Genomic DNA, 16,857 nt, shown 5'->3' on the forward strand with positions numbered 1-16,857 from the left:
CGTGAATTTCACAAAATAGCTTTCTTTAGTCTCTTCTTGATATACTGTGCTGTTTCTGCTTCTTTTTGAATTTGTACTTCTATTATTTTTATTGTACTGCTCTGTTTGACTTACTTCAATGAAAATTTTAAAAAATACTATGTGTCTGTTCGCTTACTGTATTGTTTCAGAAAGAGAATTAGGTAAGTTCGCCTTTGAATAATGACTGAATCAAATTTCTCTTCCATCACTACTTACAGCTGCTGTCAAGCTGTTCCAACTACTGCTTTTTCATACATTAACAGACATTTTGAAGGTCTTTATCTTTTTTTCAGAATTACCCCAAGTCCAGTGGCTATGAGCTTCTGTTTCTCATGTATTTTCTAGGGGAAGTCATAGTAAATATGACAGGAGGCAGAGTGAGGAGAGAATGAGCATTTGGAAAGAAATTCAGCAAGGGCCGTACAGCAAGCAGCTTCAACATTTGCATGCAAAAGTGTTGTCACTGTCATTCTGTTTTAATCTAACATGACAGGCTGAAACAAAGTGTTATTATACACTACCTTGGAAGAGAAATGAGAAGCATCACACAGAGGACAGAAAGCAGAAAAATACAAAGTGGATATTGCATCCGTTGCCAACAGGTCTCAACAGAAGTAAATTGCAGTTGTTATTTTGATGGAGGTCCTCTGGCAGATGCTCCAAAGTCTATATTGTGAAGTTCCATTATGCCATTGAGTGGCAGGACTTGGTTATTTGTACTGATGTTCATATGGGGAAAATTTTCCTGGAGAAAACTATGGGGAGGGTGGATGTGGCTTGGCCATAGCCCCTGGGGATAACTGGAGGGGGGCAGTGGTCATCTGAAAGAGAAGCCAAAAGAACTGAAATGAAGCAAGACTGTTTGAAGAATTTAGTCTTTGCTGCTTCCTATGTGAAATCATATTACCTGATCTTCATCCCTCTGACTAATATGCAGAGCATATCTGACCATTTTGGTTTCTCTCAGTTTCTCATTTTTCCAATCTTAAATTCTCCACATTTGTAAATTTTTGTTTTTTTAGTTCCTCATGAAAATTCATAAGGATTTTGGTGTGCATGAACTTAACTGAATATATGCATGTGTCTGTGCAACTTTGATAATATTCACATTTTTGTAAAGCATTTTTTATTTCTGTTTTTACTATTTTGACAGGGAGGTTGGGCTCTATATTGGTAGAGCCAAGCTGACACTCCTGCTGGTGTGTTTGCATCATGCTGGCCTCCTCTCCCCCTCTCCTCCCAGTAAGCAGTGGCAACTGAGCTGCCAGGAGGTCAGGTGAGCGCTGCCACCCCACCATTCCATCTGCTGCAATTGTATGGACAAACCTCAGTTTGAGTTGGACTACTACAATTGTGTGCAGCCAGGGTGGTGTAGTGGTTAGAAGGTTAGACTAAGAACTGGTGAACCAGGGTATCAATCTCCACAACTGTGAAATTGATTGGGTAACCTTGAGCTAGTCACCATTTCTCAGCCATTTTTATTTCAGAGATTTGCTGTGAAGATAAAGTGGGAAAGAGGAGAACCACATAAACCACTTTGGAGCAGCACTTTTTTTTAACCATCTCAGAAATGGCTATGATTCTTGCAGATATTTCTCCATGCAATCCTACATACAAAAGTCATCGTGTGGAGAAAATAAATATCCAGTTACCATGTGTGAACTGATTCTTTTCCTAGCAGAAGTTAAAAGCAGATAATTGAAGGAGTTTGACTTTATTGTCCATTGCTGTCCTATACTCCTCCTGAAGCATATAAACTGAGTCTACTTTTGGGTCCAGGGTAGCAGAAAAATGCTGGGCTGCTGCTCTGAGCCAGTGAGCCTTTCCTTCTGTCATGTGTCCTCATTCTTCCACAGTACATGTTTCAAGGTGGCAAACAGTCTCATTCTAATATTAGAAAAATAAAATTGCATTAACTTTGGGCAATCATAAATCTTGAGCTGAACAACTGGATAGAACACTACCAGTTTTCCATAGGTCATTTTTTAACAGAAAAGCAGCGCAGAGGGGAGGAGACAACTGTGGATCTAGTCACATTACATCCTTCTGGTATGATGCATTCAACCCCTGTGGGTAGAATTAGTAATTTTCAGCCCAGCAGCTCTGCCATTGTGTATACAGAAAATGTGAATGTTCTTCTTCACAGGGCTGTAAACTCCAGCCCCCGTGGCAGAAATCTTCCCCTACTTGCTTTTTTTCTTTTAATGGATATTCTCGTGTTGTATGTGCTGACATCCTGAAGAGTATAATCCATTTCTTAAGGTGCTGATCTGCATGTTTCCAAATTGAATGTGCTTCCTTTTAACTTATGGCAAAGTGCAATTACAGTTTAAAGGGAATATTTATGTACATTAGTTAACAACATCATTGCAACTTAGTACTCACACATCAACACTTAATTAGTATAAGGATAAGTGACATAATTGCTACAAGGCATGTATTCCCTATAATGTGAGGCAATTTCATGCACTATGCACATTTTAAATACTTCCTCTGGATTTCCCCCCCAACAAACCTGCGTTTTCTTAACTCAATAGGCAAGGTTTATATGCAAAGACACCTTCTCCTGTTTTCCATTTCAATTGAATGCAGCGCCATATACTGCGCTGGTGTCGCGGTCACTTCCTCAGGGAGTATTTGATACTGCTTCACTACACCTTTACACTGACTGGGGAGGTGAGAAAGGTGGTTTGTAGCCTGAAACGAGAGTATGGTATTTACATTGCAACCTTCACAAGTTGCAATATAACAAACCATTCTTGGAAACTTGCAAAAGAACTCTCCATAGCATTTGTAACTCTTTTTAAACGGTATTTCCTATTTAACGTAATGCATCCCTTTTGTGTATTTGCAGGCTTTAATCCAGTTTTTTCTTAATCCCTATCCCTGGTATCATTGATTGTGTTTTGAGGGCACTAGATCAAAATCTTCCATGGATGGTAGAACTTACTACATTTGTAGAAGAGCACAATTAGAAACAATTCATTGTTTATTATAAATCACCTTTATTTCTTCTGACCTGCCATTCTCTGTGTTCAAAATGAAGTATTTTTAAAGATTATGGCCCTGTGGAGAGCTAATAGAACAGAAATAAATTGATTTAAGCTTAGTTTATACTAAGTTGGGTTGTGCCATTTAGGGTTGCCATATGTCCTCTTTTTCCAAGACACATACTCTTCTTTGTGGGTTAAATTGTCATAGCGATCCATAGTTAAAAGTAAGAAAGGTACGCCTGACCGTTAAGTCCAGTCGCTGACGACTCTGGGGTTGCGCACTCATCTAGTTCTAAAGGCTGAGGGAGCTGGCGTTTGTCCGCAGACGGCTTCCAGAGCAGCGCAGGGAAACATTATTTACCTTCCCGCCAGAGCGGTACCTATTTATCTACTTGCACTTGCTGTGCTTTCAAACTGCTAGGTGGGCAGGAGCAGGGACCAAGCAACCCCGTCGTGGGGATTCGAACTGCCAACCTTATCAGCAAGCCCAAGAGGCTCAGTGGTTTAGACCAAAGCGCCATTAGTTAAAAGTAGAAGTCGGCAAATGTGTCCTCTTTTTTGCTCCTCAAAATATGGCAACCCCAGCATGGTCTTCACATAGCCATGAATTTGAATGTGGGAAACCCTGGTTGAAAATCTTACTTAATAATGAAGTTCCCTCTGGGTGTTTTGGCCTAGCCTATCTTACGAGTTTTTTGTGAATATAAAAACACCACTCAAAGCTGCTTGGACAAATGAAGAATAAAAACAGAATACAAAAATAATTCTGTGAATCAGAGTGTTACTTTTGAGAAACCCATGCTAGCTCTTCGTAATCACAGCATCCTTTTCTAAATGTTCACAGACTGACTGTTGAATTATCTGTTCTAGAACTTTTCATGGTATCAATGTCAAGCTCACCAGTTGGGTCTTCTTTTTTCACCTTTTTGAATATGGGGAGAACATTTGCCTGCCTCCAGTCTGCAGGGACCTCCCCTGTTCTCCAAGAATTCTCAAAGATCATTCTCCAAGAATTCTCAAAGCTTGCAGATGTAATCCCAGATCAAAGGGTCTGGAATTACATCTGCAAGCTCATTTAGTACCCTTGGATGCAGCTCACCAGGCCCTGAATATTTGAATTCATTCAAAGTAGCTAGATGTTCCCTTACCACCTCTTTCCCCATCTTGGGCTGCAGCTCCCCATCATTTATTCTGTTATCACCAGGTTGGGCATCGCTTTCCTTTTGGGAGAAGACTGAGGCAAAGTAGGTTCCCCTTTCTTCCATTTCTTATACATGGCCTTCTTAACTCTCAGCTCATCTGTAAACTCCTTATGCTGCCACACCAGTTGCCTTAGATGCCTCCCACTATTCTTTCTTGTTGGAATTGTCTGCATTTGGGGCTTCAATATTTGTCCTTTTAGAAACTCCCAGGTATTTGGAGTTGAATTGCCATCTTGGTCTAAAATCAATGCTATATCTTTCTACAATGCACAATCACATACACTTTGCTCTGATCAAAATTAATGAGATTTAAGCATAGATTACTTGTGGCCCATGAACACTTGTGTTCTGCATGCTTGTTTTCACATATTGGCATGTATATTCTGATATTGCAAAGCTAGCATAAGGAAAAGCCCTCCCACCACCACCTCATGTTAATGGGTGGGCGTGTTAAGATGAGCCACAAGCTTCTCTCTGCTAGCCTCCGCTGGTGAAAAGGAGCGCTATCAATGGAGGGGGCCAAGAGTAGGGCTTTGTATATTTCAAATACACTTAAAATACACTTGTTTATCATGGAGCTTTAGAAGTCTCCTCTAGAAGGGATTGTCTACCTCTGGCTAGCAGAGTTTTGGAGATACATAAAGAGTGAACTATAGTTTATTTGCTGTTGCTCCATCTGCCAGCTAAAGGATCCAAGTATTGTTCAATGTTACAAACAGAGCAATGGGTACATCCAGTTGGTGGCAGGAGAAACAAATATTCATTGTAATAGATATATAGATCACCAACAGTAGAGTTAATTTAAAAGATCCATTCTGTTGCATTGCGATGAACCTGTGATGGTGGACACATAGCATATGTTATCATTCTGTGAGAACCTGAAGTTTTCTGCAGTTTTGGAAGATTTTTGTTTTCAATTACAGTGTGCCCCAGGTCTGTTTTAGATATGAATCACAACCCTTAAAGCCTGCATTCTTTACACGCAACCATCAGTGATTTAGACTGACTGCACACTTCACAGCTTGTTTCAGATCTTTTTCCAGATTATTTTAAATAAAACAACAAAATTTCAAAGACATCTTTGTCACACATTTCCCTGTATTTTGGAATGGCATCTTCAGCAACTTAAATGCAACGTTTTGTCTTATTTCAGATATACCGAAAGCTGTAAGAACAAAGAAGTTTCCCCTGTGTGGAGACTTCCCATTATCAGTTACTAAACGAGACATTTCCCTTCTTTGATCATCCAGCCTTCATTAATGTCAATGAGTTGTCACTTTTCTCCCCCCCCCCACCCTTTTATCATTTATTGCATTTAATTATGGGCTTCTACTTCTAAATATGTCTACATGAATGTTTATGTAGCTTGTCCCTATCATGCTAATTTAAAGACTATATTAGAAAATGAAACATTGCGCTGGTAAAAACAAGGCTGTTCATTTCTTTGACAAGATAAAAAAATTACTTTGACCTCTGAATACTTTTATGGCAGTCCAGTAAGACATTTTTTAATGGTTTATTAAACTTCCTGCTGTAGAGCTCTTGAAAGCCCTGAAAAAGGGGCTTCTATTAATCACTGTGTTGACAATGAAAAAATGATTTAGGCACAAAGATTTGCATTGAAATGAATGGGAAACTGTAAAAACACTCCCATTCATTCCAATGGGGCAGGTACAAAGCACATTACTACTGGATTGCGCCTTTGGGATACATCCAAACAGTATCTTAGAGTGGATGAGAGTGCCCATCCACACCCACAGATGCAATTCAACTAATCAGAGCAGTGTTGAGAATTCTGCTGGTTCTGGGGGACTTCAACTTCATTGTCTAGGAGACTGGCTCTAATACGGCTCAAGACTTCACGGCTGCCATGACAACCATGGGGCTGTCCCAACATGTCACCCGCCCAACACATGTGGCAGACCACACTCTGGACCTTGTTTTCACTGGGCAGGTGATTTAAAAGTGGGTATAGTGACATCAGTCCCATGTTGTGTTCAGATCACTTCCAGTTGAGATTTAGGCTTTCAACACCACATCCCCTCTGCAGAGGTAGGGGACTATTGCTATGGTCCACTCTTGGAGGCTGAAGGATGCAATGGGCTTCCAGACAGCACTGGGGGATTTTCTGGTTGATATGGCACAGTCATCCCAAGCACCCTCTCCTGCTTCGCTCCCTGATATACTCCGGAGCTTAGAATGAAGAAACAAACTGGGAGGCAGCTCAAACATGATTGGAGGAAAACTCCAGTCAAATGCAATGAAACACTGGTGAGCGCTTACTTTGCTTTCGACATGTATAAGATGTATGGACACTGAGGGAGGGTGACAGCTGTGGGAATGGCTAACCTGTACAGTCCCACAAATGCCCCCACTCATTCTTTCAACACATGGAGGGATTTGTGTGAAATCCCCTTTATGAGTCATCCTTACACAGTTAGGTATGGGAACCTCTTTCATTGCCATATTCTGCGTAAAATGCCCATTGAGCACAGAAGGTTTCTTTTTATATAAAAAGGTAAGGGTAATTTCTGTTGTTGAGTTCATTTTCTTAAAAAACAAAACAAAAACCATCTTCCATTTATTTTGGTTATTCTACAAAGTGTGCCTACCTGTAACAAAAACAGAGAAAGAGCAACAACAGGGAATCGTTTTAGTAAATGGAGTTCACTAAAGTAAAAAAATAATTTCCTCATTTTCAACTGCTGCCATGCTATGGTATGCTTCCAGTCTGTAATTTTTGTCACAAGGCTCCACATAAATCATTAGAAACAATGTCTCACTTGTCAAGCTGTTTCTTAAGAAATTAGGCAAGACCATTCACTGCTGGTTATTAGACTATTACACACACAACACACCCCACTACACGGGCGCACAGTAGATTCCTGCTTACTGGATAGAGATATCGCTTTTGCCAGCCTCATCTTCAGACACTAAGCCAAACTCATTCTCTTTTTCTTTGCTTCTTCCACCCGCAGCCTTCCACCCCCTTTATTCAGAGAGACCACAGGTGAAGCAAAAGGAAATTATTACAGCATGATGACTGCTGAAAAGATAGAAGGTAAAGAAGATGGATTATCATGCTGCCGACATGATTTGTATGGATTTCCAAAATTTAGCTGTTCATTTAAGGTGACCGCCATCTTAGGACCCACGATATTGCGGCTGCCCTCATAATAACCTTCATCTACACTCGTGAGCCAAGTGAGCAGAGCACATTTCCTATTACCTGTCAAGCGAGTATGTAGAGTTCTTCTGGCCCTGCAGTAATAGCAGGGCTGCTGGTGAACAGAGTAATAAACACCTACTGAGAGGGATGTAGCGTGAAAAGATCTCATCACCTGCCATTAGCACGCTGATGAATAATGTAGGATTCTGGGTGGCAGATGTCAGGGGTGGGAGGAAGAATCACTTCTGTAAATGCTCTGGTGAACACTTCAGCACAAAGTGAGAGGTGATAGCAACAGATGCATGTGACAAAAATTACACTTGCTACTGATTTTCTTTTTTTAAAAAATGGAACATTTTCTTGACAAATAGCTAGCAGCTCCTTACGCATTCTTTTCCCTTTCTTTCAGAACCAAGGGGTGCTGTAAAAGCAAGAAAATAACCCAACTACTGGCTCTGGCTTCTGAGTCTTGCCCATGAAAGCTTATTCCATGATAAATATGTTAGTCTTATGGCATCTTGAAGACTAACTTCTGCTGCAAACTACAAACGTAGTTATCCCTCAGCTTGTCAAGAAAGAGGAAGTGTGTGTGTGTGTGTGTGTGTGTGTGTGTGTGTGTGATGTCATCAAGCAAGATGGCTGCCTAATTCTTTTACTCTAACAACCCGTGCACTATCAAACCTCCAATTTAAGTTGAAAACCTTAAAAAATTGACTCTGTGAAACAAGATCTCCATAGTTTATGCTCCAGGGACCCCAATTAACAGCAGAATGGACACAAAAAACATCAGGTGTATCAGGAAATCAACTGCAAACTTCTGAGCAGCAGGAAGAACTAGGACCAAGCGTGGCAGCTAAGATAGCAAAGCTCTCTAAGAAAGACAAAGCAATTGCCAGTTACCTTCTCACTTAGCTCACTACCCACCTGGAAAAGCTGAGACAGTAGCTCAGGGAAGATTTGGCATTAGAATTAAAAGCAGCTTTGACTCTGATTGAGAAAAGTCTCAACATAACAGAAGCCCATATATCTGAGGCCTCAAAGACTGCAAATGGAGCTCTAAAGTTAGGAATCAGACAGGAGGCGAAAATCAAGAAACTGGTGACCATAACTAGCTTCATATGGAGGAAGCAGGCAATCATTTTTGCCACTTCCATCTGTAGGTGAGAGGCCTACCAGAATTTATGGAAGGCCAAGATTTACTCTCTTCTATGATCTCCTGGTTTAATCAAGTATTCCCTAATCTTAAACATAAGGCCTCTGATCTAGAGTTTGCATACAGAGCAGGCCAGTGCTTCCAAACTGTCAACTGCAGCCCCAGAGACATCATTGTAAGGCTTTCATGCCTTTCTACTAAGCAGGCAATTTTAAAGGAATTTTGTATACTTGACAGTCTAGAATGGGAGGGCCAGAAGATCTCTTATTATGCAAGGTTTGTGTCTGGCAACCTTAAAATGCAGACGTGCCTTTAAGCCATATAGTGTACAGAAATACTTCAAAACGCTGGAATCTGCTATAGATGGGGCTACCCATCCCAACTGATAGTGCCGCTGGATGGGACACAGCATGACGCATCAACACACAAGGAGGCAAGACTATTCCTGAGCATGCTAAAACTGTCTCTACCAAGTAACCCCAAAACCAGCACTAGTAATGATGAGATAGGACTAGGTTGGCAGCAGCAGCAAGATCAACAAAAAAAAAAACCTTCTAAAAAGTGCTGCTTTCAGCGTACTGAAACTCACCATGTCCCGGGAGCCGTAAGAAGACACCAGAGCAGTAGTCAACAGAATACCTAGTCTCTTAAATAACAACAGGGAAATAGTGTGTGTGCGCGCACGCACACACACACAATTGTGCATTGTTAGCTGCAAGCGTAACAAGGAAGCATCAAGACACATGGACTCAAAGTGAATGAAGCAACCAAGCGCTGGGAAATTTAAAGAAATGTTAAATTGACTAAGTTTTTTACTTCAACGTCCACTTATATTTACTCTCAAAAAATGAATGGTGATAAAAATTGAGAGGATAGACCACCTCTTCTCAAGACCATTCTTGCAGAACTTTGTAAGTTGTTTGTGTTTTATTGTTGGATTACATCTTTGAATTTCATCCCATTCATGCTATTGCTCTGACCTACCTCATGCCACCTATCAAAACAATAACTAAGTTAAAGAGTTTTGTATAACTTCCTAGCCAACTTACACTAAGCTGGCCCAATGGTTGATATGAAAACCATAGAAATACACATCACAAATGCCAATGGCCTCAACTCACCGGTGAAACACCAACAAGTCAAGCTAATGCTCAAGCGGGAAAAACCTAAAATAATATGCCTACAGGAAATGCACTTGAAGAAGCAAATGGATAGAATTATTCGTCCCAAAGGCTTTGATGTCCAGATCTAATCTCCTGGCTCATCAAAAGGAAGAGGGGGAGCAGTGCTAATTTCCAACAGTCATAATTTTTTCCTCAAGGGAACTTTGACAGACAAGAGAAAGACCACTATGTATTTGTCAAAGGCCAAAGTAACAGCATCAACTAACTATAGTCTCACTTTACTCTCCGAACAAAGGACAGTTACAATTTCTCCAACTCGCTATGCAAGAACTATCTGGATTCCAGGAAGGCATGGTGCTATTAGGAGGGTATTTAAATCTTGTACAAGACCTCCAACTGGACAGAACAGGTCCCACTGTAACCAACTCACATAAAATGCCCTCAGCACTGGAATCCATACTTCGCGAACACAGCCTAACAGACATACAGAGAGAGCTCCACCCAAATACAAAGGACTCCCCCCCCCCAGTCGCTACTCATCATACTTGTGTCTCAATTTTGTCATGACTTTCAAAGAATTGTTGGGTCAGAGATTGGCTGTCTCACTGTTTCCAGCCATGCTCCAGTGTGGGCCACCTTACATCTCCAAGAGAAACCCAAGTCATTGCCTGGCTGGATATTTCCTGCAATTCTCCTACAGAACAAGCTGGCAACAGACCACCTCTATTCAGAATTAAAGAACTACTGTACTTTGATATTAAAACCACAAACAGAATGCTTCTTACAACAGTCTGGGAAGCTATGAAGGCGGTCATCAGGGGAACCTGCATTAGCAAGGTGACAGCAATCAAAAGAAAGACCGCCAAAGAATCAGATCATCTACTACTGGAGATAAGGCAGCTTGAACTAAAGCACAAAAGAGATGGAGGGAAGAAGACTTTAAGGTCCTTGAATGATAAGAGAGCAGAACTCGCAGCCTTGGAAACATAAAAAATCTCTACAAATTTGCTTTTCCTCAACCAAAAATATTATGAACATTGTGATAAGAACTCTAAGATGCTTGCTAACTGTATCCGGAAAAGAATTAACAATAAGAGAGTAAACCAGCTAAGGTATAAGGCAGGTATCCTTAAATATGATGATAATGATAAGTGTAATATGTTTAAAGATTTTGATGCCTCTTTATATGCTGATACTATCCCCTCCCTCCCAACAATTACAGAATACTTGGAAAGAATTCCATTACCTAAACTAAATTACACCCGCAGGGACTACTTATACCAACCTATAGAACCTGATGAGGTAGCAGCAGTAATCAAAAAATTGAAGGGCTATAAAGCCCAGGGCTCAGATGGTTACACTGCAAACTTCTATAAGCAATTCAGTGAGATTTTGATCCCAAGATTAACCTCTCTATTTAATGACAATCTTTCAGGTGGTCAAGTACCAACCTCCTGGCAACACTCTAAAATAATAGTTATACCTAAGCCAGGGAAAAATCCCGAGTCAGTAGAATCATCTAGACCAATAATTCTTTTAAATCAAGATGCTAAAATCTTTACAGCAATCTTTACTGCAATGCTCAACACGTTTATTTCTTCCTACATTACCACGGATCAAGCTGGGTTCATACCCCAAGGACAGATCTGTGATCCAATTTGCTGGCTACTAAATGCCATTCATCATAGCAAAAGCAAAAGTTTACCATTAGCAGTCATATCACTAGATGTGTGTAACAGTTCCTAGAAGTGTTGTTATCAAAAATGAACATGGAACAATATTTTATGAATTCTATCGTGAGACTATATAAGAACTCATATGCTCAGGTTAGGGTGAATGGTTTAGACTCCATTGCAAGAGGGACACCCTCTGCCACCCCTCTTATTTCCCTTATCAATTGAACCACCATCTCCATTAGAAATGCATAAAATAAGTCTTTTTGCAGATGATATAGCAACATTGCTTTCTAACCCAAAAGCTGCAACTCCTGTATTAATGAAAGAACCAGATAATTATGGTAAAGTGGCCAGATTCAAAATCAACAAATCCAAATAAAAAATAATGTATATAGGCATTCCTTGACCTGACCAATTAATCATTCAAAGACAGGTTTTCAAACCTGCCACAAGGTAATAAAATATTTGGGAGTGCAGATAACTAAAAATCTATTGGCTCTAAAGAAAGCAAACTTCACACCAGTATTGTGACAGGTACAGCATCTTGAGTTTTGGAAATACCTGCGTTCATCATTGGCAGGACACATAGCTGCGGTAAAGATGGCTATCCTGCCAAATTTTTTGTTTCTCTTTCAAGTGCTGTCAATTATGATTGCACCCAAACAATTTAAAATTTGGAGGCGCTCAATAAACAAGTTTATTCATGAAGGGGGGGAGCACAACTAGGCTCCAGAATTATATATGGAAGTATCAAAAATGGCAGGTTTGGAATCCCACATCTCCAAACTTATTACAATGCCTTCCAACTAAAGCATTTGATGCCACTGATCCACAGGCAAAAAGGTAAACTATGAGTAGATAAATTTCAGATCCAGTATATAGAGCATATCCCTTTCTACCCTCTTCACTCACTAAAACCCATACCATTGTGAACCCTTTCCTCCACACCACACTAAATGTATGGAAAACAAAGTTTAAAAAACCTGGCTCCCCTAATTTCTCCCCTTATCCCTCTTCACTTTCACCTATCTTTTAAAGAAGCGGGACAATACTTAGATTGGAATGGTTGGGAACAGGTGGGCCTTTATAGACTAAACGATTTTTATGCAAACAGTATCCCCTTACAAAAAGAATTCATTGCAGCCATAAAGGTAAAGGTAAAGGGACCCCTGACAGTTAAGTCCAGTCGTGAACGACTCTGGGGTTGCCACACTCATCTCTCTTTACTGGCTGAGTGAACTGGCGTACAGCTTCCGGGTCATGTGGCCAGCATGACTAAGCCGCTTCTGGCGAACCAGAGCAGCGCATGGAAATGCCGTTTACCTTCCTGCCGGAGTGGTACCTATTTATCTACTTGCACTTTGATGTGCTTTTGAACTGCTAGGTTGGCAGGAGCAGGGACTGAACAACGGGAGCTCACCCCGTCACGGGGATATGGACCTTCTGATGGGCAAGCCCTAGGCTCTGTGGTTTAGACCACAGTGCCACCTGCATGGTACCACTTCAACCAGCTGTTAGGTTTCCCGTTAAACCCAGACATTTCCACTCAAGCAAACAGGAAACTAGCAGCAATAGAGCACATCTTTGTTAACTTCTCTCCACTCTCTCAGGGCATAGCTTCCTCAATTTTCAAAGGTCTAATAACACTAGAATATGGCAATCTATTGTACACAAAAATGCCATGGGAATGGACCTAGTTGTGCAAATACCAAATGAAAAATGGATGGCTTTTTCTATTGCTGGCATGTAGTGGATCTGTGATTTCTTTTTACTGTGCACTCGCTTGCTTTGATTTAAGCTTTGATTTTATGGCTTGATGGATGAATAGTGTGTAAAATCGTGCAATTTCAAAAGGATCTATTTTAATTCTACTGAATCTGACTTTGCTAGGACCCCAGGGGAAGTGAAGTGTGTGTGTGTGTGTGTGTGTGTGCGCACACACACACACACACACACACACACACACACACACACAATTTCTTGGAGGTGTGACTTTGAGGAGAGAAGCAACCAATGAGAGTGGTACCCGGGGCACTCTCTCAAAATTCCAAATGTACCCACAGACTGAAAAAGTTTGATGACTACAGCAGTGGAGGAAGGATGTGTGGATGTTTGATGTCAAATGAATTATGCTAGATGCTAGGCAGTTCCAACAGGAAGCTTTTGATGTTAAGATAAGTCAATATGATTTAATGTTTGAGAAAAAAGCAGAAATACCAACTGAATGAACTTAACTACAAGAACAAGACATTTATTTAGTATCTGTGGTTGTTTTTGATAGGCATTCTGCAGAACACACAAGCAGTGCAGCTCCTGTAATCTGCATTATCTACCGCAACAATGTGATGGAAGGAAGAGGTTGGGGACTGACAATGAAGTACAAAATGGCAATGAAGTGGTAGCTATGATTAGGCTTAAGTAGAGACAGAGTAGACCAAATAAAAGCTTGAACCAGGGGAGAAAGGCAGCCTGGTGAATACAGAACAGGTGGGAGCAGCTTGATGTAAACAGAAATGGTTGAAAGACATGTAGGAATGCAAAGGATCAGAAAGTGAGATAGACAGTACAGGGAGATAATGAAGAATTTATAGTGTGGGATCAAAAAAGTGAAGAGCCTTAAGAAGGAGGACTAGAACCCTGATAACTGATAGGCAGAGTAGGAATGTGATGAAATGGGTAATATAATCTAGATTTAAGATGAGAATTCCTGAAAATATTGAAATGTTCCTTATAATAAAAAAAAGTAGTGTCACAGCTTATTATAAGAATCACATACAAATTGAACAAAGTGGTTCAGGTTGCAGAAGGGAACCATTGTTAGGCTTTAGCATTTTATTTTCCATATAATAATTAGCACCAATTTCTCTCCTTTCCCTCCCTCTAACATGAATGATAAATATATCTGTTGAATAAATATAATTTACCTGCAGAAACCAGTACTGTGAGTGCATTCAATGTGAATAAAGTTTGGGTAAGAAGGAGCATTTGCCATGTATTTTTGTGCCCTGGTATTATTTCTACCAGCATCTAAGGCTAAAAAGGGCCACCTATTTCTGTGGAGATGTATCTAAAAAAATCTCTCAAGCTGCCTATAATAATCTCCATTATGTATAATGACCATTTTGATAATAGTCTTTAGAAGAGGTAATGGCCCTGCTGAATGGTTATTACCTGTCTGCTCATGCTGGAAGCAAGATACCAAAGCCAGAGGGGACAGTCAAATGGTCCTTGTGGTGTAGTCTGAAGGAATAAGAAATATTTAACAGAATGTAAGAAACAGACAAGAAAGCGCCTTTTGCTATAAAAAGGGAAAAACCTGCTTATACTAGGACACAGCGAGACAGCCTGAATTTAATAAAATACTAAAGATAGAAAATAATTAAGGCAAAGCAAATGGTTCTGTGCAAATAATGTCTATGTCTAAGTCACAAAAGAGTCACATGAAAGAAGTCTGAATATATTTTGGTATTATTAATAGTTACATACCTTGTTATATGTTCAGAATTAGTGCTTTGCCAAAAGCTGTCTTCCAATTTCACGTGTGATTACAACTCGATATGTATGTAATAAATATGTACAAATAATTAGATAAAATACAATATGTTACACTACAACAAATATAGTACAATGTGAGAAATAAAGTAAAACTATGAAACCCATTAAAATGTTTCAAAATCACGCATACCTTACGCAACAAGTTTTTCCTTTGCTATCCACATTATCCTCTTCAGCAGTTTTTCTTCCTCATACTTCCTATTTGCATTTAAATCAATAAATGTATGTTCAGCTGTATTTAAGGGATTAGCCATTAATCCTCCACCAAGCTCTGTTTAACATATAAATGGTGTCCATGTAAATAAAAAAAAACTTAGACGTTTTGTAAGACCATTTGAAATGTTGATGAGTAAGTTCTTCCACAACGGCAATGTCCAGAATTTTTGAAAAGTACGGATGTTTGAGATTTTTCCATTATCATTCTCTCTGTTTGCAATGCCCAGGCTATGCATGCCATTGCTTAAAGAAAGCAAAATGGCAGCAGCCACTCACAAGAGTGGAGGAATCAGCAGGCTTGGGAGAAGTACTTGTAAAAGTACAGAAACAAATTATTTAAAAAACCTGAAAGGGAGGGCATCAAAACAGCCTGGTAAGGAATGAGCAGGCTCTGTGGTCATCAGGGGTGCCATCTCACCCTCAGGATTGTGGGTGCCCGCTACCGCAACATGGATGTGCAATGTCACATGTGCACGCCTGCACGCAGTCACCTGTTAGTGTTGTGGCGGCCAGCAGTGGTGGCGACTCTTCATCCTCTGCCAGTGAGGCACCCTGTTCTGTGGGGAGGGGTTCAGACTCAGGGGCAGAAAGACTCTGCGTCTGAGCCCCACCCCTGGAAAAGGATGCCTCACTGGCTGGCTGGCTCAGAGTTTCTGCCAGACTAGCCTTGTCCAGGATCAGAGCAACAGAGGAAGCTGCCTTAAACCAAGTCACACCAACGGTTCACCTAGCTCATTGGGGGTAGATCTGCTATGAAACTAATGAAGCTTAAGCTTCAGAGCCCCTGATCCTGGGGGGCCCCAGAAGCAACTTTAGTCCACATTGCTTTAAAATGTTGGGTTTAGGAGACCCAACTGGAGTCGCCCAGCTCAAATTGATTAATTTTTTTGTAGTATATATTTCAACAATCTCAAAGTTAGAGAGTCAGTAGCACAGATGTTATAAAGGTGTGGTGATCTGTCGTGGAACAGCCCCATTGAAGCAGATAACGGGTTACCCAGATCTTGTCGCTGGTTGCAAAGGGGGCCCCAAAATAGTTCAAGCTTCAGGGCTCCCAAAATGTAGGTCTGCCACTGAGCTCAGTATTGTCTCCACTGCAGCAACTCCCCAGTGTTTTAGACCAAAAGTATCTCCCGGCTCTACCTTGGGACCTTTGTGTGAAAAGCAGGTGCTTGACTACGGAGCTAAGCCCTTCTACAACCCAACATAGGTTAATGTGAGATTTAAGGTGTTCGGACAGATTATTTTACTCTCCCCCCACCCTCCAGTTTTATTTTCCAATCAAGTCAACATCATATGACTACTTAGCATGCCAGTCATTGCGTGCCAGTCATTTGGTTGTGGGGGAATATCTCCCCCCACACACACACACACAGAATTGTTTGTACATATACAAGCTGAAAATGCATCCCTCTTGTTTCAGCTGTTGCAAACAATAGAAAACTATGCAGAAGAAAGCAAATGTAAATTTGTATGTGCTCTCTTTGCCTGCTACTACACATCATAGGTTACTCTGGGAAGTTAAAGCCAGGATTCCTTTTTCATTTATATTATAATATTACTCTGGGTCAGATCTATTCAAGGGTTGATGAAATATTCTCATGGGCTGATTAGCGTTTAAAATCAGTTACTGAAAGTGACAAATATTTGTGTCACACACTGAGAATCAGTAAACTTGTCTTGTAATTTATTATTTGATGTAGGACTTGGTGTCTGTTATGGTTTTCAATGGTTCTTTTCCCTTGTAT

General features: G+C 40.5%; 2 long non-coding RNA genes across 2 annotated transcripts in view; both read right to left on the reverse strand.

Annotated features, from left to right (window-relative positions):
* Positions 1-16,857, reverse strand: part of LOC310745102 — a 169,085-nt gene that overhangs the window by 46,768 nt on the left and 105,460 nt on the right. The gene's annotated exons all lie outside the window — the stretch shown is intronic.
* LOC310744773 lies at positions 565-14,895 on the reverse strand. Its single transcript, XR_014539735.1, has 3 exons — positions 14,825-14,895; positions 14,510-14,578; positions 565-842 (listed from the first exon to the last, which is right to left on the reverse strand). It is a non-coding gene; the product is annotated as an uncharacterized lncRNA (long non-coding RNA).

Source organism: Podarcis filfolensis (assembly GCF_964270895.1).
Source record: "Podarcis filfolensis genome assembly, chromosome: 11".
NCBI classification, from domain to species: domain Eukaryota; kingdom Metazoa; phylum Chordata; class Lepidosauria; order Squamata; family Lacertidae; genus Podarcis; species Podarcis filfolensis.